Genomic DNA, 23,815 nt, shown 5'->3' with positions numbered 1-23,815 from the left:
TTACTCTGGCCAGGGACCATGCTAGGGATTTCACAAATATTGCCCAATAGTTAATAAAGAATGCCATTTCTGAGCTGCCAATGTCTGGCTCTGTAAGTGAACATTCACTTGGTTCAATGGCCTGATCTTAAAAGAGCACAGTGTGCCACTATTTGATCACAATGGTATCTTTTTGCCAAATCAGTTCATGGAAAATGTTTGCCTTTATTTTTATATCATACACATTCAATCAACATTTTGGTACATCAAAGCATTATGATGTATTCAATCAAAGGGCAACCCACTCCTTTTCATATAAATCAATTTTTATCCCACATACAAGCTCAAATTAAAATGGAAAAACACTAATCAAAATGTCAGAAAAGATAATCAGCTTTGTCAAGAAAAATTCCAATAGCTGCTAAAATTACAGGGAGATAAATATGAACATTGTGCTTTCATTGACAACACTGGGGGAAAAATTCAAACTGACACACTTTTTAAGTCTAGACTGTGTGGGAAAATCACACTGCAAGGAAGACAACTGTCACCTCTAAGTTAGTATTCCTGCTCTGCATGTAGGTGTATTTTAGTTACTAGTGCTTCTGTGCAAATACTCTTTAAGGTTTTTTTTTAAATCTTTATTGTTGAAAGTATTACATATGTCCCCTTTCTTCTCCCACTGATCCCGTATAGCCTGCTCCTGCCTCCACCACCTTATTGTGTGTCCATGGGTTATGCATACATGCATTCAAGTTCTTGGGTTGATCTCTTCCCACCCACTCACCCACCCCCACCTTCCCGCTGAGATTCCAGAGTCTGTTCCATGCTTCTGTCTCTGGATCTAGTTTGTTCATCAGTTTATTTTGTTCATTAGATGCCTCATATGAGTATGATCATGTGATACTTGTCTTTCTCTTTCTGGCTTATTTCGCTTAGCATAATACTTTCCAGGTCCCTCCATGCTGTCTCAAAGGGTAAGAGATCCTTCTTTTTTACTGCTGCATAGTATTCCATGGGGTAGCTGTACCACAGCTTTCTTATCCTCTCATGTACTTAGGCTGTTTCCAGATCTTAGCTATTGTAAATTGTGTTGCTATGAACATAGGGGTGAGTGAACAGATTTTAGACATTCTAGGAGATACATTTCCATTAGAAATTCCAGGACAATTACTTTACAGAATTCTAATTCTATTTATACACTCCAAAATCAGTAAAAAATTATATTTCTATTTTGACTGCTTTACAGTGGTATCAACATTTCTTAATTAATACCTCTTCATTCATGGATCAATTGAAGGAAAAATAATTTGAAAGACTATTTCATTAAGCAGCCTAATTAGAAAAAAAATAACATCATTTTTGCCATGTACATTCAGTTTATGCTTTAAAACTTCTACTTATTTCCATTTAAAAACATTTCTCTGGCAGTTAAATCATATTATAAGTGTAAAAAATCTAGGAAGAAGTCTGCTTTGTTAACAAATGAAATGTCTAATGAATAGTAAAGCTATGCTATTTTTGGAGACATTTATGTTTACATTCAATTGAAAACGATAAATCATTATAATAATTAACACCATTTAAACTACAGGCTAATTTCCTCTACTGCCATAGTTAATCACAATTACTTCTTAAGCTTTGTCTACACTTGCCTAAAAGTATTACACGACTTTCAACATTTTTTCAAAGACACTCTGTATTCCACAGATAGCCTGTATCACTGTCCCTGGAGATGGACGATTCTGCAGCCTTGAAAAAAAGTCTGAATATCTTAAGGATTTTTAGCATGTTAGACACAGCCTGTACTTCTTTTTTTTTTTTTTTTCAGCCTGTACTTCTTAAAGAAGAAGAGTAACCATGATGACAAGCTTTTGCCTCTTCTATTTTATCTCGCAAAATCTATGGACAAGCAATTGCTTATATTTAGTTCGACCTTTAAGGAAAACTGAAATCTACTTCCAAAATAAAATTAGTTTTACTTTCTAAATTGCACTGGGGGGAGGAGGGAGAAAGGATTTCCAGCCTCCTTTTATATGAAATTCTTTTATTTATTTTTACTTATTATTAAAGTTATTGGGGTGACACTGGTTCATAGGGTCATATAGGTTTCAGGTGTACATTTCTATGATACATGATCTGTACATTGCACTGTGTGCCCACCACCCAAAATCAAATCCTCTTCTGTAACAATACATTTGGCCTCCTGTACCCCTTACTACCTCTCCACCCCCTTCTCTCTGGTAAACACCACACTGTTGTCTGTCTGTGTCTGTGAGTTTCAGCTTTATATCCCACATATGAGTGAAATCATATGGTTCTTAGCTTTTTCTGACTGACTTATTGCCCTTAGCCTAATATTCTCAAGCTTCATTTATGTTGTCACAAATGGTAGTATTTCACCTTTTCTTATAGCTGAGTAGTATGATGTGCTACATCTTCTTTATTCAATCCTTCATCGAAGGACACTTTAGTTGTCTCCATGTCTTGGCGTCTGTGAATAATGCTGCAATGAACATAGTGGTGCATATACCTTTGCAAATAAATGTTTTCGAGTTTTTCAGGTAGATGCCTAGAAGAGGTATTAAATTCTTTTTTTAAAAATTATATTTTATTGATTTTTTTACAGAGAGGAAGGGAGAGGGATAGAGAGTTAGAAACATCAACGGCTGCCTCCTGCACATCTCCTACTGGGGGTGTGCCCACAACCAAGGTACATGCCCTTGACCGGAATCGAAGCCGGGACCCTTCAGTCCGCAGGCCGACGCTCTATGCTCTGAGCCAAACCAGCCAGGGCAGAGGTAATAAATTCTTAAAACAACATTGCTTTCCATTTATTATATTAAAAATTAAATCAAAAGATATAAATTTCCCATCACTAAATAAGTCCTAGGTATGGTGATAGTTAATAACACTGTATTGTATATTTTAAAGTTGCTAAGAAAGATCTTAAAAGTTCTCATCACAAGAAAAAAAAAACTGTAACTTGTGGTGAGGGATGTTAACTAGACTTATTGTGGTGACCATTTTACAATATATTTAAGTATCAAATCATTATGATGTATACCTAAAACTAAAATAAAACTAATAAATACTATATTGTCATATATAAAATGAAGTACTTCCAGGCAAGCAGTGGTTTTGGAAAAAAAAACCACAAAAAACAACACTACAAATAACTCAGAATGTAGTAAAAAGTGGGGGGATTTATGGATGGCATAGGTATATCTATCTAGACCATATGTCACTGTTTGCTACAAACCAGTATGCAGACGTTAGGAAGTGGTTAGGAGGGAAAGACTGAGCTCTGGAGATGTAATCTGCTGGAACATTCGAGTTTCTTTGGGCAGCAGGCTGCCTGTCCAAGAGTGTTAACCTTCAGAGGCCACAGGTTGGCAGCAGTGAGGTCTCTTCCAGCCGAAATGTGCAATGACTCCCCTCTCACTCATCAAGCCTCGTCTTATACAGAAAACAAGTGTTGCTGGCTCCTATCTGCACTTGTGCAATGCTGTACAACATTGCGGTCTCATAGGTCTGCAGATGTCCATCTGTGTATCGACATCGCATTGCAATATAGGAGGTGACGTGGTTGAACTCTGGACTGTCACCAGACGGCCCAGGGTTCAGATTCTGCCTCTATCACTTCCTGGGATATAGGAACTGTGGGATTATGGTAGCTCCTACATCAAGGGACTGTGAGAAATAAGATAATACATGTAAAGCATTCAGCACGGAGCCTTTGGTAAGTACTCAATAATGGTACATGTTGTTATCATCTGTTACATATATCTTAAACCAGTATTTCCCTAAGTGGGCCCCAAGCTTAGTTTCAGAGATAGTGTTCTATATCATGACATATATATATATATATATATATATATATATATATACACATATTTTATATGATAATACAAATAATGACTATGCTTAGATAGTGCTTACTATATAAGGACACTTCAGTTGTTTTCATGTCTTAGCCACTGCAATGATGCCATAATAAACACAGGAGTGCACATATCTTTGTGAAAAACTGTTTTCAAATTTTTCAGGTAGACACCCAGAAGAGGGGTAACTCTATTCTTAATTTTTTGAAGAGCCTCCATACTGTTTTCCACAGTGGCTGTACCAGTTTACATTCCCACCAACAGTGAATGAGGGTTCTTTTTTATCCACAACCTCTCCAACACTTGTTATTACTTGTCTTTTGATAATAGCCATTCTAACATGTATGAGGTGGCATCTCATTGTAGTTTCGATTTGCATTTCCCTAATAGCTAGTGAAGCCAAACACCTTTTCATATATCTGTTGCCATTTGTGGAACATGCATACAATAAAACACTAAAAATAAAAGATGAAATACTGCCACTTGCAATAACATGGATGGATCTTGAGATGATCATGCTAAGTGAAATAAGTCAGACTAATTTGTTGAAAAGTCAAGAACTATACGATTTCACTCATATGTAGGATATAAAACTAAAAGCAATAAATGAACAAACAAGAAAGAAAACAAAGAAAAAACTCAGACAGACAACAGTATGGTGGTTACCAGAGGGAAGGAGGTGTGGGGATATAGCAAAGGATAAAGAAGGCCAAATATGTGGTGATGGAAGATGATCTGACTTTGGGTGGTGGACACACAATGCAATATACAGGTCATGTATCACAGAGTTATACATTTGAAACCTATTTAATTTTATTAATTAATGTCACCCAAATAAAGTCAATTTTAAAAATGCTGATCTGGGCCTGTTGAATTGGTTTCATGACCCAAGACCTGTAGTTTGAAAACTATTATAAGCACTGTATGAAAGTTTTTTTAAAAGCATAAGCAATACAAAAATTAAATAAGTCTATATATCTCATCTTACCATGCTGTTGTGCAATGTAAATCTACACACACACACAAGGACTACTATATGGACCATTTCCTAAATTTATTCAAGCATCTCTATCCCCTTGTGGGATGGACACTAATTTGGAAAATGTCATCCTAGGGTGTTAACTAAAACCTTCAGGGAAGAGACAATGCAGGGGTAAATCTAATTTATATCCTAGTTAGTATGCACAAACACATTTGAAAAATTTTGAAGTAACTGACTGAGGAAGAGTCCCTCCATTTGAAGGGGGACCACCAGGACCCTGAGCTCTGGCCTGAGGAGAGGTGTCCTAGGTAGAGGGATGGTCAGTCACTTACAATAAATATGAGAGGCCGTGCCTTGTGAAAAAGTCTAATTAAAAATGTGTCACTCTCAAATGATGGCTTAATCACAACAGATTAGTCTAAAAATTGAAACATGGTAGATGTTAAATAAAATCCCATTTTAGCCCTAACTGGTTTGGCTCAGTGGATAGAGCATCGGCCTACGGACTGAAAGGTGCCAGGTTCGATTCCGGTCAAGGGCATGTACTTTGGTTGGGGGCACATCCCCAGTAGGAGGTGTGCAGAAGGCAGCTGATTGATGTTTCTCTCTCATTGATGTTTCTAACTCTCTATCCCTCTCCCTTCCTCTCTGTAAAAAATCAATAAAATATATTTTTTTAAAAATCCCATTTTAATGGTTTTACCAAAAATAATGGTAGGTAATTTTTTAAGTGGATTTGTTCAGCGCCAGGGGCTGGGCTGAAAAAGAAGAGCTGGATTTGAAGCCCAAGGGAAAGAAACTAGACAAGAAGGTTTGCAGGAGAGACAGAGCCTCAGCCACTCCTTGAGGCAGGTGAACTCACTTGTCAGACTTGTCATAGTATTTCTGTAACTGCAGGGGGTGGAGGGTGCAAATCACCTTCAATTCCTACCCCTTTCCAAGTCTCCCTCCCCTTGAAAAATTTAAAAAGCGCAGAAACCAACTCGCAGAATAAACAATTCTATAATGTGCAAGAGAGCAAATTAAAAAAGTTCAAGAACACAGACATGTGAGGCCAAGCAACTAAACAATTCTGGGTGATGCTTATTTTTGTGGCTAGCAGACATCGAATTTAAAAGGGAAGTTTTATTTTTAGAGTTGAACGTCAGCATTAAACATGTTCTTTAGAGTAAATACAAGTGTTTTTTGTTTTTATTTATTTATTTTTTTTTGTAGCAACAGGATTACAGAGTTAAATCTGCCTCGTTCTTGGTTCTATCGATGTCAATTTCCACTTGCTTCTAGCTAAAGGAATATTACCATCACGTGTTATTTCTACAGGAGATGGGTGGAGAGAATTTAGAGCTTCACTGTCCAGTATGGTAGCCAATAGCCCCAGTAGCTATTTAAGTTAATTAAAATTAAATAAAAACGAAAATTCCGTTCTTCAATTGCACTAGACATTTTTCAAATTCTTAGTAGTCAGTCATGTGTGGCTCTTGGCTACCACGCTGGGCAGATTATAGAATATTTTCATCACTGCAGAAAGTTTTATTGGACAGCACTGACCAAGAGAAAAGCCATTTACAGATGCTAAAAAGAAAATTGTTCACTTCTCATTTGATAAAAGACTTCCAAGTCCTACCCAGCAGAACTAGCTTGACTTTGAATAATGTGGAATTGAATTTATTTTTTTAAAGATTTTAAAATTGATTTTTAGAGAGACAGGGGGAGGAAGAGAGAGAAACACCGAAGTGAGAGCACACCCCCTACTGGGGATCAAGCCTGCAACCTGAGCATATGCCATGATCAGGAATCAAATCAGCAACCGTTCAGTGCATGGGATGATGTCCAACCAACTGAACCACATCAGCCAGGGCTGTGGAGTTGAATTTAAAGGCGACTGCCAAAGATTCGATTATGATCTCAAAATATCATTCCAACCAGCTTATTTCAAATCTCTTTGCACTGACCTTCCACTGCCACAAGTTGTTTTTCAAAATCCAAACATGCTAGGAAATGATTATTGGATGATCACAATAACTTGTTAAAGTTCCACTAACTTAGTTTGAAAGTTCTTAGAGCAATTTATAAAAACAAAACAAAAAACATAAAAATACATGGTACCATCAGCTCCAGGAATAAAAGTTTATAGTTAAAATAAGAAGGGACCCACTTCTGTTACCCTGAGAATGAGGAAAATATCTCTCACACATCTGATGTGTCCCTAGCCTTTTCATGAACTGAGACTCAGATTCAACAACACCTGGTCTTTGTATCACATTTTGAGAACTTTATCACATTTGCGCTGCACAGAACGTAATCCCCACCATAGTATGGATTTTGAGCACTATAGATCAGTGGTTCTCAACCTTCTGGCCCTTTAAATACAGTTCCTCATGGTGTGACCCAACCATAAAATTACTTTCGTTGCTACTTCATAACTGTAATGTTGCTACTGTTATGAATCGTCATGTAAATATCTGATATGCAGGATGGTCTTAGGCGACCCCATGAAAGGGTCGTTCGACCGCCAAAGGGGTCGCGACCCACAGGTTGAGAACCGCTGCTCTAGGTCCTTCTCCTGAAGGGGAAGACTGAGAGGGAATACATTATCTTGTCTGTGTCTGTCTTGCTGAATTGGTTACTCAACTGACCCCAACTGGCCAGATTATAGCGTAGAGAAACCAGTGGCTGAGATGGCGGGGCCAGCTAGTTTTCCCGCTGTCGTGATTCCAGGTGCCCTGCTGACCTGGCCACTGTCCTGCAGGGGTGTGCCCAGGCCACAGAGAAACAAAGCCGGAGGACAGGTAAGAGCGTGAAGCAGAGATCTCAGAGAGGCCAGGTCAGCACAACACAAAACCCCTGCAAAGTCGCCGTAGGCATGAGTGTGATGGCTCTCCAACAGCGAATTTCTACCCTTCCCATCTCGTGGCACACGGAAACTAATTACTAAAATTCTGCAGCGCACCAGAAAATCTATTTTTTGCCGATCTGACAAAAAGAGGTATAAGTTTGATTCATTCACACCAGATGGTTATTGTTGTGTTGGCTGCTGTCGTTTTTTCAAATTTGACAATCTAAGGGAAAAAACGTCAGTGCCCCTGACTAGTCAGGTATCCCATGATGCACACTGGTTGAAAATTGCTGTTCTATAACAAAGCCTAAACATGAGGAATTATTATATATATATATATATATATATATATATATATATATATATGCCACAGAGCAAATCTCCTCTGCAAAGCAACCTGTGAAAGCCATTTGATGTGAAATGCATAAATTAAGCAATTATTATAAAGACACTTTAATGTTGATTTAAATAATCCAAACAGATTGCCTTTGATGGCAGATTATAAGAAACATGCATTTTCCAAATACTTTGTTTGCTCAATGTCATAACATCGGCCATCTAGTCATTATTATTAGCAAAACTTCTCCATCCTTTTATTTACCATGTCCAGTTTTTGAGCTTCCAACTTGGGGAGCTTGCAAGACATTTATTAAATGTGTATAAATAAAGGACACATCATTAAAATTCCTATGCTATGCCATGGAGATTAAATTTACATTTCTAGTTCATTAGGAAATGACAGCTATCGTTAATCTTGGAAACATGGTATCTCTAGTACATATAGAAGAAAAAGTTTGGGATTTAATGCACGACAGCTGAGACTCTAAGATTCTTTGATCTGTAAATATTACATATATGAGCCTAACAATTTTCTTTGAAAATGTTAAGTAGGTCAATTTATCAACTGCTACCATGGAAGGAATACATCCACATTCGCCTATCGTTTTGATGAGCTGCAGCCTAGAATGGAGTTACAGCCCTGCAATATAAAAAAAATCTGCCTTTGATTCAAGCAGAGAAATGAAGCAGAAACTCACATTACCGCTCAGGCTTTGTTATCATAATAGATCCAATAACTTTATTTGGAAGCATTGATAATAATTTATTATCAACTGAATAATAAGCAGCTATCTAAAGAGAGAACTCTTTAAGCATTAACAGGGAAAATTCCCCAAGATATACGTATTAGAAGTGAAAAGTGAGGTGCAAGACGGATCCAAGAACTTTAAAAAAAGCAAAACACGTCATTTATTATGTTTGGTTCCCTAACAGGACCTCACATGTAGGAAGTCAGAATGGGTTCCTTCAAGAAGAGGGGCTTCCATTCCAACTGGGCTGTTGTCATATTCATAGTCACAATCCTGGCTTAGCCGTGAGAGAAGGTCTGGCAGGAATAAACCTGACCCCCCACAAACCAGTAAAATGTTTGAGATATAACCAAGTGCATTATAGGTAGGGTGGACGGAGGAGAGGGATGCATTGAGAGAAAAGGAATATGAATTAAAAAATGGGAAAACTCCCTCGTCCTCTGAGTCCGTTTGATTTATTTAAAAGAGGAGAAAACCACTAAAAAAGGGCTCTCGCCATCACCCAACCTAATCGCTTTATTTCTCATTGTAGCGGATGCCCCCAAACAGCCTCGGTAACCCCGAGAGACGGAAAACCCCTTTTCTTCCCCCAGCGCGCGCCCCGGAGAAGCCAGCCCGGCCGAGCGTGGAGCGTGGAGAGCGGAGGGCGGCGCGCGCGGCAGGCAAGTTGCTGCTCCTTCCCGGCCGCCCGCCGCCCGCCGCACAGCCCGGCTGGGCTAACGGTAAAGTGAGCCGAACCGCCCGGAGGCTGGAGGCCGAACTCGGGGTCCCTTCCCGCCAGAGTCCGCCGACAACAAAGGCCTGGGTACCCGCCGGGGCGGGAGCGGGGACACCTGTCAAAGGACGGGACCTGCGCCGCAGCCGGCGGGGGGCGCGGGGCTGGGCAGCGGCACTGCGGCGGCGGGACCGGGCGCCGGCTCGGCGCTGCGTCCGCGGGGGACCGGGAGCCGCCCGCACCTGCGCCGCGCTCGGGGCGTGCGCTCCCGGGGTCGGGCCGGCGGCGCCGCGCCCGGGGCGCTCCGAGGCGGGTGATGGAGCCGAGCCGGGCCCCGCCGCCGGCAGGACCCCGCCGCCGGAGCCCCGCTGCAGCGCCCGCCGCCCCCGGTCTCCGCCTCCGGGCTGGGAGCGGGGCCGGGCCCAACGCCCCCTGGCTGCCCGGCGGCCCGGGCGGGGGACGCGGCGCCGCGAGCGAAGCGCCTACCTGCTCCGGGGCGGCGGGGCGGCGGGGTGGCGGGGCGGCGGGCGCCTCGCGGGGCCGTGACCTGCGGCGGCGGCGGCGGCGGCGGCGGCTGCAGTCCTGGCGAGGAGGGCGCTTCTCTAAGGAAGGGGTGGGATCTGCCGTCCGCCCAGCTGCGGCCCGCCCCCGACTTATGCTGGGGCCCCCGCCAGCGAGAGCGGGCCCCCCGGGCCCCAGCTTCCACCACCCTTCGGGGGCCCTGATCGTTACCCGGGGCTGGAGCCGAGTGTGCACCGCGGAACCGCTTCTTCCCAAAGCCTTCGTGGACCCGCGCGCCGGGCGCTCGGCACCCGACAAAAGGAAGGACGGAATCTGAGGGATCCTCCGCCTGCTGGTTATTTATTCCTGACCTGTCATAACCTTCTGGCTGGCTCCCTTCTGTCCGCGCACCTAGGGGTTTTGCACATCGCAGCTAAAAATCATTGGAATGCCCACTGGCTGGATGTAGTTCTCCACCGCTCAGCGCTCTCCCGCGGTTTTGTTTCATCGTAAAGAACAAACACGGGGCCAACTTCTGACCCTGAGGATGAATGGCGTACTCCAAGGCCGCCCCCCCAGCGCCAGCTTGCCCTCTGCCTCCCAGAATCTCCCAGAGTCTGTCACAAAACTGTATTCATCAGCATTTTAATAGCTTCCCCCACCTCAGACCCCGACCTACCAGTGGCACCATGTCAGTGACCTCTAGCAGCAGCTGGATCGGTGCCATTTTTATCAGGCGCTCACCATTTAACTTAGTTTTAGGGGTCGCCCACACACAGTAGGTCCTTTATCATCCTGCCTTAGTCAGACTGATCTCCATTCTTTTTGGGGCCTCTGTACCACACCTGTCTCATTTATCTGTTTCCTCTCAAAGCACACGGTGCGAATTCCCCAATTTAACATTGGAGAACTCTCCCTTCCCCCACACTCTTGTAATTATTGTTTACATGTGTATATATTGATTTGTTATTGTTTTCTCCTGGTACTAGGCTGTGTGCTTCTCCTGGCCCCTCCTGTTTTCCTCACCTTAACAATGGGACTGCTACCCCTTCGGTGAAAATAGCAAAAACAAAAAACTTAATTCTAATCTAGAATCCCCTGAAAGTATGTGCTAAATTTTGTGGGGGTCAGCCTATGTGTGTTTTTCTGAGAGAGTAACTGTAGTTTCCATCAGACTCTCAAAGTGATCTGTGACTTTCTCAAAGAATTGCCGGAGGCCTATCTATGAACGAACCCCAGCTCTGATGTGACACCCCTCCCAGCCCCACCACTGCCCTGACTGAAGGGGCCCTCCAGCCAGACCTTCCAGTCCATTCTTTTAAAACTTCTGGGTTGATCCAAACAATCAGTGTCCCCTCTCAACAGTCTGCACATCAGAATCACCGGCCGGGGTGGTGCTTTAAGACAATGCAAAGGCCCAGGTCTTCCTCAGACCCCCTGAGTCCCAACCCGGAGTGCAGGGGAGTAGTATTTTTAAGAAGAGCCACAGGTGATTCGGACATGCCCATGACTAAGACACTGCCTTTCTTGGGAATAGGATCCCTGATTGGTAATATGCCCTTATTTTTCCTTTTCTCTATGGAAGGACTCAGAATCCTTGCACTATGTTTAATTTATTGGAACATTTTCATTTTCACTTAGAGCCAGGCTCACTTTTGTTTGAGAAACCAACTTGAATTTGTGAGTATAGCAAGCCTAGAACCATTTGTCAGCAGCACTATGTCACTGCCACCTTCATCTCCAAAACGTCTATCTAAATAAACCCAGTGAAATAAATTACATTCCTGACTGTGATATTGACAGCTGACATATTATGTAAAATGCTGGCATGAAGGAAAATTGGTTGCTATACTCAGATTCTGTTAATGTCATGAGAGTTTTGGCGAAGTTTTAAGAGAACTGAGGACAAACAAAACATAAATTTAACTGTGCTTTTATCTTTTATTGGTCTTGGCATCCCACCCATTAAAATTTGTCTGCCATATACGCAATATGACCTTAGATATTTTAAATCATGTATGGGTGTAGAATTGAAATACTATTCCAGTGCTGGATGTCTATTTTTAAAAATGTGTATGAAGGTTCATCCTGTATTCTTTTTAAAAAATGCTTTTATTTATATTTATAGAGAGAGGAAGGAAGAGAGATAGAAAGATAGAAACATGCTGGGGTCCACATTTGCCGGGAGCCAGTCCATCCTTGCTGCTTGACACAGTCGCTGCAGGGAGGAAACATCTGCACAGCATGTGTTTCAAGGGACCTGGCATATATAGCATACTGTTCTTAATGTTTTTGCTCCCCTCAGCGCTATGTGTTTTGGCCAAGGTCACCTCTCCGAGAAAGGTTGTTTCCTCAGGTGGGGATTTTCCCCTGAAGTTAGGGAGGGAGTGAAACCCCTTAACTAAGTGCCAGGCGGGTAGTTAATCACTTTAACTACAAACAATCACACTTAAGCTACATAATCTTTTACTCCCTGGAATGGAGATAAGAAACGCCCTAACCTTTGGAATAGAAATTGATAGGATTAAAATCAACTGTTATAAATACAGATGTAACAAGGCAGCAGAAGACAGAACCTAGAGACAGAACCTAGAGAGAGAACCTAGTGAGAGACCATGGCAAAAGATCCTAGGCAGAACCTTGCAACAGAACTTGGCTGGAGAACCTAGACAGAACATGGCAGGAGAACCTGGATAGAACCTGGCTGGAGAACCTTGCTACAGAATCTGGCGACCGAACCTGGCTGGAGAACCTGGCTGGAGAACCTAGCGAGAGAACATGGTTACAGAACCTGGCTGGAGAACCTAGCGAGAGAACATGGCAAAAGAACCTACACAGAAGCTGGCTAGAGAACCTGGTGGGAGAACCTCGCAATGCTGATCAACTGAATGCAGCCTCCGTGTCCTTCCTTCTTCGCCGACTCCGTCCACACCTTTGGGGACCCCTGGACCCGCTGGGGTTGGACCCCAGCAGAAACATTGATAAGAGAGGAACATCATCGATCCGCTGCCTCCTGCATGCTCCCTACTGGGGATCAACCCCAAAACCCTGGCATGTGCCCTGACTGGGAATTGAACAGGTGACCTCTTGGTTCCTGGGGTTACTGCTCAACCGCTGAGCCATACCAGCTGGGCGATCCTGTATTCTTGAGTGATATGTTAACAGTGTTCCAAAATGCTTCAGGCTTTGAGGAAAGGGCTAACTAGAGAACAAACAGGGCTTAAGGCCTGAAGATAGATGCCAGCAACAAACTTCCTGGGGTAGGGTGGAGATCAATATGCAGGGACATAGTTATGCCACGGGACCCCAATGAGGCACCATGATTTTGATACCATGTTGCTCTACCAATGGTGCTGACCCAACTCTGGTGAATAGCACAGGCGTCCATCCATCTGAGTTGGAGTGATAGTTTCTTTCTTTTAAAAAAAAAAAATATTTTATTGATTTTTTTTTTTTTTAGAGAGAGGAAGAGAGAGGGATAGAGAGTTAGAAACATTGATGAGAGAGACACATCGATCAGCTGCTTCCTGCACACCTCCTACTGGGGATGTGCCCGCAACCAAGGTACATGCCCTTGACCAGAATCGAACCTGGGACCTTTCAGTCTGCAGGCCGATGCTCTATCCACTGAGCCAAACCTGTTAGGGCCAGGGTGATAGTTTCTTTGGTATAAGTGAACTTATCTTACGGAAACAACTACAGACCATTAGAATTACAAGGAAATTCTATATTCTCAGCCAATTTGCTCTTGATGGTGATTCAAATCACTCTCCTTATTCAGTTGGAAAAACATACTTGAGAAGCACAACTCATAAATGATACTGCCAGGATTCTGGGAGTTCCTGCCCCTGGTCAAATTGTAATGAATCTAGTTATAATAAAAAATCTCTGTATAACAAAGTTATAGCCAACCCGCCCTGGCTGGTTTGGCTCAGTGGATAGAGCGTCGGCCTGCAGACTAAAGGGTCCCGGGTTTGATTCCGGTCAAGGGCATGTACCTTGGTTGCGGGCAACATCCCCAGCAGGGGGTGTGCAGGAGGCAGCTAATCGATGTTTCTCTCTCTCTCTCATTGATGTTTCTAACTCTCTATCCCTCTCCTTTCCTCTCTGTAAAAAAATCAATAAAATATATTTTTAAAAAAGTTATAGCCAACCCTTCTCCCTAACCACCGATAATTCAAGTCTCCTCTGATAAACAACAAAGCCATACAAAGTTGGTTGAAGTGGCATTTAATCTTTACCAACATCTACCTATTAAAGAAAACCTTGTGGGGGTAGTTGGAAAGAGAATGAGAATATATTTGGTAACAGGATGTTCAGTGGGAACTATTCTTTTATTTCCATTTTATCAGAGGCTCCACATAATGGTTGCCTACCACTCCTCCATTCCAAACAAGGTGCAGAACTTGCAAAGGAGTGTTCCCTTAACCTCGCCCTTACCGTCAAGGTGTAAGAGAGTTGAAGTGGAGGCTGAGGAGACTGCTGTGGATTAGAGAAGAGCTTCTGTAGAGGAGCCGTAGGTGTTCTAAGAGGCCCCTCCCCTGCATCCTGCCCCCACCCATGGACGCAGAGGGTGAAGGGGGCTTTACTCTCACCTGGTGAAGAGGCACTTCGGGCAGACCTCTCAGAGAGCTCAGGATGTGTCCCTTGCAGTTGGGGGAACACCATGGACTGGTGCCTGCCTCATGCCTGAGAAATCTAAAGGGCCAGAGTTGGCAAAAGTGGCCTGAGCACAGGGTAGGAACGAGGGTGAGGAAGTAGTTTACTCCCACGGAAGACAAGCCCAAGAGAGTGAGACAGTGTGGGCTTGACTTTGATCCTACCCAACACGACTGCTTGGAAAGTCAAGCAGAAAGCAGCCAGAGGTTTGCCTCCAGGTGCTGGGGTCCCTGGGGTGGGGGAGGGGAGGGACAGAATCTAAGGCAACTAGTCAGAGGCAAAAAACGAACTTGCCTGTGCCAAGGAAATGGGTGGTGAGAGATTCCCCAGCGGTGGTTCTGACAAACCCATAAAAGTGCCCACGAGAGAAAGTGTCAGCTGGAAACATCTGTCGTAGCCAGAGGAAGCAATGGCAGCTGGAGCCCCCCAGGCCTTTCTGCCTCCGCTTCCCCACTTTAGTCCTGGAGGCATTGGGCAGCCTAGTGAGTGTGAAAGATGGGAGAGGCTCCGGGCTGGGAGAAATACAGAGGAAGCGAGCTATTTCTCCCCCTTGCCACTGAAGTTTGGAGTTTTGCATTATGACACTGCTCCAGACATATTAACTACTTATATAACACTGTACTTTTCTAACTAAAAGTAGCCAGAGGCTTTTTATTATTTAAGAGTGACCTAAAAAAGTTATAGGGCCTATGAATTAATCCATCCAAGGGCCAGGAAGACAACTGGCCCCTTGGAGCAGGCTTGAACAGGCATGATAGCAGAGAGTAAAGCTGTGTTCTGATTATGCCATGAGTCCCACTGGGTCAGTATATCAGCTCTACATTCAAATATCATGCATTCCATATGATACCTTAAAACTTCTGAAGTGTCTCATTCTGTCATCATACCTGATTTACAAGTAAGTGATATGTATCAAGAAACCCCCTTCATGTGTATATAGACTATAACTTAAGCTTTCCAATAAGAAAGTTGGAAGTAAGGTTCTGGATTAAAAGATCCAAATGGACCCTGCACCAAAGGTGATAATATGATCCCTGTATTACAGGTGATGTAACTGGAGGACAGAAAACAACTTTATAGAGTGTTTGAGTTCATTAACTCTGATAATATTTGGAATGCTTGGCACAGAGCCTGATACGCATAAATGCTAAAGATTACTATTAATATAAAAAATAAAAATTAAAAGATCTGAATGGATCTAAGTGTTGGTTTAACCTTCTATTGAATAGTTAGCCATCACAGTTCCCTCCCCTCTAAAGGTCTGGGGTTGGATAAAAGGTCTCTTTCAGTCAGAAAATTCTGTTTTGGAAAGACTACAGCCACATAGCGCATGTACTAGACCAGCGGTTCTCAACCTGTGGGTCGCGACCCCTTTGGGGGTCGAACGACCCTTTCACAGGGGTCGCCTAAGACCATCGGAAAACACATATATAATTACCTATTGTTTTTGTGATTAATCACTATGCTTTAATTATGTTCAATTTGTAACAATGAAAATACATCCTGCATATCAGATATTTACATGACGAGTCATAACAGTAGCAAAATTACAGTTAGGAAGTAGCAACGAAAATAATTTTATGGTTGGGGGTCACCACAACATGAGGAACTGTATTAAAGGGTCGTGGCATTAGGAAGGTTGAGAACCACTGTTCTAGACCAAGGACCTTTGAATCCTTCAGAGTCTGCTCCGCCGGCCTGCAGCCCTCAGACCAGCACACCTGGTGCTAAAGGACTGTGCTTTGGAGTGATGAGGGAGACATGCATATTTCAAACCTGAAGAGTGACAGGCACAGGGGTGCCTTCCTTTGGAGGCCGACATGTGGCTGAAGTTGCTACAATCACCTTGGTGACGGTTTCCATATTATGTACTTGGTAGTTGTGATCTGGGCATCCCCAAGCACTTGCCCATATTCTCTTGAGTGCTAGGTGTGATCAGCGCTCTCTCCTCCCCCAGTGGGAGAGCAGAGTTGCAAAGAAGTCTGTGACTGGTGCTCAGATGGAGAGCCTCAAATAAACGCCAGATTCTGTGTTCTGAAATTCCCTGGAACCCCATTTCCCCTATTTGAACCAAGAGATTGTTGTTTGCTGCAAGGGAGCCAGCCAAGGGAGTGTGAACAGTTTTGATTTCAATCAATTCCCTCTCTTTGGACCTTTTGCCAACATGCATTAAGTTTATGGAAGGCATCCATTATTTACTTGATAAAAAAAAATACCTCTAAATCAGAGAGCTAAAGATGAATAATTTTATAGTATCGTATTCTTTTTGTCACAAATGACGGTTTTTGAAGAATTTAGATCATTCTCATTCGGTCTTTTAAAGTTCTAGCTAGGAAGTGTTGCTGCAGCCCTATAATCTTGTTGCCCCACTCTGCTGTCTGCCTCCTCAGCTGCCCAGTCTCTGATGCCTTCCCTGTGCTGGTTGTTAAGTATCTGTAATAATAAAAGCATAATATGCTAATTAGACTGGACAGCCAAACGACCTTCTGGATGTCCTTCCAGACGACCTTTTGGACGACCGCGCTATGACACCCACTGGTGCCAGGCCAACCAAGGTGGGTGTGATGCGATTGGTCGGGGGCCCAGCCATTGCCCCGTGATCACCCTGCAGAGGGAGGCCCAGGCCATCAGCCAACAGGGTGATCAATCAATTGGGGGCTCCACTATCACCCCAAAGAGGGAGGCCCAGACCACCGACCAGAGGGCTACAGTGGGTAGGCGGGGCCTCCCTCTGTGGGGGCGACCATCGCAGAGTCCCGGCCAGGTGGGCAGGACCTATCTCTTTGGGGTGATCAGACGTGGGACTCCCTGACTGTGAGAGGGCACAGGCCAGGCTGAAGGACCCCCCCCCCCCCCCCCCCACACACACACATACAGTGCACAAATTTTGTGCACCGGGCCTCTAGTTTTAAATATCTCTGGACAGAAGCTCAACTTCTCTCCGCCAAAATATCTTTTTTTATCTTTTGTAATTCAGATCCTCTCTATCTCTATCTCTATCTCTATCTCTATCCCTATCTCTATCTCTACTGCTATCGCTATTGCTATTGCTATCTCTCCCCCTCCTCCAACCCCACTCTTACAAGATGAAGGTCCTCATTTTATTTCAGTGGTTCTCAACCTTCTGGCCCTTTAAATACAGTTCCTCGTGTTGTGACCCAACCATAAAATTATTTTCTATGCTACTTCATAACTGTAATGGTGCTACTGTTATGAATCGTAATGTAAATATCCGATATGCAGGGTGGTCTTAGGCGACCCCTGTGAAAGGGTGGTTTGACCACCAAAGGGGTCGCGACCCACAGGTTGAGAACCGCTGTTTTATTTCTAAGCCTCCTAACTCTACCAGTTGTTATTCTTCCCTCTGTCCTCTCCCAAGACTCTTCCTCTTAAGAGTATCTAATCCCTCTTGTCATGTGTTTCTTCCCCTTAGCCTATAAACACGGGCATATTTCCTCCACCTTTCAGAGCTCCTGCTTTCTCAGGCAAGTTCCTATTTCATTACTTTCCTTCTCTTTGATGAGAAATTTATCAAAAACATAGTTTTCACTTGCTACCTCCTCTTCTTTCTGGTCTTTGACTTACTTTCAGCCCCAGTAATCTGGATTCCACACCTACTCTGTCCTAAATGCTCCCTTGGAGATCGATAAGGAATGACCTTCCAGCACCAAGTTCCACTGACTGCTGTATGGAGTCCTCCTGGAAACTCAATGACCCTTCCCTTTGTGGGATGTCAACATAACCTCCTGGATTTCCTTCTTTTAAAAAAAAATATTTTTATTGATTTCAGGAAGGGAGAGGGAGAGAGAGAGATAGAAACATCAATGATGAAAAAGCATCATGGATCCGCTGCCTCCTGCATGCTCCTTCCTGGGGATCAAACCCACAACCCAGGCATGTGCCCTGACCGGGAATGAAACCATGACCTCCTGGTTCATAGGTTGACGCTGAAGCACTGAGCCACACCGGCCAGGCTGGATTTCCTTCTTCCTCTCTGACTACTTCCTCATGTACACTGAGTGGCCAGATTATTATGACACCTGACGTTTGTAGGCAAATTAGCCGTACACTGCATCGTAGGTGATATGGAAGCTGAAGGCCTGTTCGAACACCTTTGCTGTCTGCAGTTAACAAGATAAAATATCTCCAATTCGCACAGGAACACAAGGATTGGACAGTCGAGCATTGGAAAAAAGTCATGTGGTCCAATTAATCACGTTTCCAGTTGCATTATGCAGATGGCAGAGTGAGAATTTGGTGGAAACAGCATGAAAGCATGCACCCCACATGCATGAGTACAACCCTTCAAGCTGGTGGGGGCAGTGTTATGGTTTGGGGCATGTTTTCCTGGCATGATTTGGGCCCTTTAATTCATGTGGAACAACATCTGAATAGCACACATACCTAAGTATTGATGCTGATCAAGTTCATCCTATCATGTTGATGGCATATCCAATGGAGATGGCTTCTTCCAACAAGACAATGTGCCATGCCACGGTGCTCGTATTGTGCAGGAGTGGTTTCAAGAACATGAGGGAGACTTTACCTTGCTTAGGTGGCCCCCACAATCACCAGATCTCAATCCAATTGAGCATTTGTGGGATGAAGTTAAAAGAGCCATCAGGCAGCTGGTTCCACAACCATCAAATCTCACAGAACTGGACAGTGCTATTCACCAGGCATGGTGTCAGATTCCTCACATCACCTTTCAACATCTTGTGGAGTCAATGCCAAGAAGAATCGCTGCAGTATTGAAGGCAAAAGGTGGCCCAACGAAGTACTGATGGGGTGGTCATAATTATCTGACCACTCAGTGTATTCCTTCACAGGAATACCCTGAACAGGGATGTGATCCTCAGTATCTTGCTCTTGGTCCTCTCTCTTCAAAAACACTGGTCTTTTGCCCAGCTGCTTTGTTTACCTTAGTAACCCCAGTCACCTTAGATACCGCAGTATCTTAGCACAGTTCCTGACACATGAGGCAGGCACTCAATTTTTGCTTACGGAGTTGCAAAAGCACTCGAAAAGCTGGGGCTGCCTTCTTGCTAACAAAAGCCTATTTTACTTCCAGGCTATTTGTTTCCTTTTCCAACATCTTATTCTGCCCTTTCTCCTTAAAGACTGCCTCCACCTTCATTTGAACCACATTGACCTTTGACAGAAGGTAAGCACAGGGTCTGACCCGTCATGGATTCCAAACCCATCTGGAGCCCATCTCCTAGGACAAAGTTACTAACAAACCTTGGGTTGTTCATTTCTAAATGCCAGAACAGGTCCTTGTCCTGGACGGTTGCTCAGTGGTTAGAGCATCAGCCCATGGACTGAAGGGTTGTGAGTTCAATTCCCTGTCAAGGGCACATACCTTGGTTGCAGTAGGGGCATGTGGGAAGCAACCAATCAATGTATCTCTCTCACATCGATGTTTCTCTCCCTCTCTCTCCCCCACTCCTCCCTCCCTTCTACTCTTTCTAGAAATCAATGGAAAAATATCCTCTGGTGAGGATTAAAAAAAAAATTAAAGAGCAGGTCCCTGAGAGCCAGGCCCTGCAGCCTCAGGTCACAGCTGCCACTGCATGAGTTGATCAAATTTTTATATATAGCTCAGCACTACATATGCACACTTCATTATCTCCCTCACCTTTTGCTTCTTCAAATGCACTAATTGAAAGGTAAGCACCCAGCACTACCGCCTGGCGACCTCTGCCCCTGGCCTCCACAGATCCTCTCGCCACAGTGCCAGCCTCCAGTCTCCCCTCAGGCAGCCCTTTCCAACTCACAGAGCTCTGAGCCTTGAGGAGGCAGGCTGGCCCCCTCCTCTCTCTGGGGGTGCTGACTGGACCTCTCCTTGGCTGTTCTTTGTTAACAGCTTTTGTCACTATAGATACAGCATTTGAAAGTAACAGAGCCATCCTTGTTTTAAAGCATTCCACGTTGCTTTCACTGGCTCAGTTTGCTCTCCCCACGATGGTGAGTTAGTGAGGCCAAGTTTCAGGTCAGGACTCCACAAGCACAACTTTACAAGAGGCCATTTTGCATCATAAATAGGCATGCCAGGCCCCCACATATAGGGCAGGAGGAGGCCCCCGCGGTAGTCAAGCCAGGTCAATTCAATTAAATTCCACCCAACAGCCTGCTGTCAGGCAACTGGGTTAGTCCAAGATGGTTTTTGGACCATCAACTAGTTGTGTCACCTTGAGCCAGCCAAATTCTCTGGGCCTCAGCCATAAAAGCAAAGTCTGGGACATAAGGTGATCTAGCTCCTATGGGCTATGGTTTTAGATGCAGAGTCACCCATGCAGAATGGACCTGAGGCAAGTCACCATGGGATCCCTGGTCCTTCCCCGTGAACAGGTTTACACAGATGAAACCTGATTAGAAATAATACTAAGAGCAGCTTTGGCTGATTAATTCAGGCTTCTAACACTAAAAGGGGAGGGAGCATCGGTTGCAGACCACTCGTCACCATCATTTTGACAGAGGGGTGGGGTTGGTTTGGCTCTTTTTTAAGCTGCAGTTGGTGGGTATTGCATCCTGTGGAACTCCATCCAAATCATCCACACAAGAGTGTAGGAACAGTCCTACCCCCTGCCCATTCCCAAAGTTTGAAGACTAGAGCAATGAAACCAATGTCTTGTTCTATAACAGCAGCTCTACCCATATTCCTAATATATCTATATATCTATATCTATATCTATCTATCTCTATGTATATACATATATATGTATACATATATACATATATATGCTTAATATTAGAAAGTATTAATTAATGTAACCTCTCCCATCTTATGGAATTCTCTCTCATTTGCTCCTGAGTTCTTGTCATCACCCTAGACCAGGGGTGGGCAAACTTTTTGACTCGAGGGCCACAATGGGTTCTTAAACTGGACGGGAGGGCCGGAACAAAAGCATGGATGGAGTGTTTGTGTGAACTAATATAAATTCAAAGTAAACATCATTACATAAAAGGGTACGGTCTTTTTTCTTTTTAGTTTTATTCATTTCAAACCAGCCGGATCCGGCCCGCGGGCCGTAGTTTGCCCACGGCTGCCCTAGACAGATAGACAAGAGCCACCCATTTCAGAAACAAACAAAAATAACACCAAGATTTCAAATCCTCAATTATTAAGTCTACCTGTAAAACAGAGAGATTCAGGTGAATATTTATAGAGCAAGTCTCCCCTCACTACTGTGGGGCTGGAAAAGAGGAGGAAGGGGCAAGACAATGAGGATAGAAGATTTTTAAAAAATGTATTTTATTGATTTTTTACAGAGAGGAAGGAGTAGGGATAGAGAGTTAGAAACATCGATGAGAGAGAAACATTGATCAGCTGCCTCCTACACACCTCCTACTGGAGATGTGCCCGCAACCAAGGTACATGCCCTTGACTGGAATCGAACCTGGGACCTTTCAGTCCACAGGCTGACGCTCTATCCACCGAGCCAAACCAGTTAGGGCTAGGATAGAAGATTTTAAGTCTGAGAAATGTCAAGCTTCTTCCAGAGGAAGCCTCATTTCTTATCAGCACCAGGTGGCCTCCAAGTCTGTGCCCAGTACCTGAGGTCCATCACTGACAGTGATCCGCACATGCCTGTCCATCCTTCAGCCAGTGATGCTTGCCTTTCCGATGACCTCCTCACGTGGACATCAGCTCTGGACCGAGATGGGCCTCCAGATACTTTGAGGAGTAATGGTGGAATGAAAGGGCAGCTGGTGCCCCTGACCAATGTGAGAAGACTCGGAGCAGTTTGAAATCCCCCACTGAGCCTCATGGTGGGACGAATGGTTCTTATTAAACACACACACACACACACACACACACACACAGGTTCCCTGGACTCCTCTCCATTTCCCTTGTACTACTGTCATTCAACCTATCATTATTTACAACTGGTCTCCCTATACCTACTCCTGTCTCCCTCAATCCACACGGCAGCCAGAGTGGTTACAATAAATACTCTTTACAGACCATTTCTTTCTTCAGTGGCTTCTCATTAAACTAAGAATAAAACCCTATCACCTCCCCACTGCCTACCAGGCGCTGTGTGGCCTGGGGTTTGGACACCACCTCAGGCTCACCCAGGTTCCACCCCCTGGCTCACCTTGTCTCAGCGATCCGGGCCTTCTGCACGCACCAGTCTAGAAGAGGTCAAAGTCTTTCTTCCCGCAGGGCTTTTGCACGAACTGTCCTTACTCCTTGGAAAGCTCTTTCCTTGGCTATTCATATGATTACTCTGTTTCATTGGTCAAGTCTCAGCTTAATTGTTTCCTGCCTGTTCTAAAACAGTTGCTGCTTTTATTCTCTATCTCATCACCCTGTTCATTTCCTTCACCATACTTATGATCTGTAATTATCTTGTTTATATATCTGTTGACTTATTTATTGTTGCTTTCTCCCAACAGAATTCAAGCTCAGCAGGATCAGGAGGCAGTCTAGCTTGTTCATATTTTTATCCAAATGTCCAGCTCACTGCCTTGTACATATTAAATATTTATTGATTAAAAGAATGATAACGAATAAAGGAGGTACCAATATAACACATTTACATGTAATCACACCCATGCAACATAACATCACTCAGACAGTGCTTACTATATGCCAGGCATCAATCTAAACACTTTACTTGTGTTAACACATTTAGTTCTCACCTAACTCCATGAAGTAGGTATTATTATTATCCCTAGTTTACAGTGAAGGAAACAGAGGCATAGAGTGGTTAATTAACTCCCTTAAGGTTACACGGTGAGCTGCTGGGGCTGGGCTTGAATCCCAGCATTCTCTTCCCACAGCCTGTGCTCTTAGCCATTATGCTATAAAATCTCTGAGCAAATAATAACACATTTAGTACATTTTGAATTTCCTGGTGTGGGAGGCACCTTTTGCTGCCTAGTCAATATCCATCTCTGCGCCCCCTCCCCTTTGTCTTGCCAACAGAACCTTACTTTGTTTCAGGAAGGCAATGTAGCCAGCCCTAGCACTAACTCCACTCCCATTTGCTATTTGCTCACATTCTCACCTTTTTGCATATAGGGGTGGCATGTGACCTGGTTCTGTTCAATGAGAGACTAGAAAAAGTCGGCAGGTGGACTTGCTCTTATAAGGGAGACTGGCAGGAGCTAAGATCTCACTGACACCATTTTCCTTCTTGTTGTGTATGTGGACCTGACCCT

At 44.0% G+C, this 23,815-nt stretch overlaps 1 protein-coding gene across 2 annotated transcripts in view; it reads right to left on the bottom strand.

The window, feature by feature from the left end:
* Positions 1 to 10,286, bottom strand: part of TMEM150C (transmembrane protein 150C) — a 101,985-nt gene extending 91,699 nt beyond the window's left edge. The window contains exon 1 of one of the 2 annotated variants that reach the window (XM_070409311.1): positions 10,217 to 10,286. The gene's annotated coding sequence lies outside the window, so the exon portion shown is untranslated. Of the gene's footprint in view, positions 1 to 9,970; positions 10,026 to 10,216 lie in introns of those variants that run through there. The other variant, XM_070409322.1, reaches the window with a different exon arrangement.
* Positions 10,287 to 23,815: the final 13,529 nt, after the last annotated feature.

This window comes from Myotis yumanensis, unplaced genomic scaffold (genome assembly GCF_028538775.1).
Source record: "Myotis yumanensis isolate MYYU_CA2020_CCGP unplaced genomic scaffold, mMyoYum1.0.hap1 SCAF_1, whole genome shotgun sequence".
NCBI lineage: Eukaryota > Metazoa > Chordata > Mammalia > Chiroptera > Vespertilionidae > Myotis > Myotis yumanensis.
Note: the sequence above shows the minus strand (reverse complement) of the source record. Positions and strands in the feature narration are given on the sequence as shown.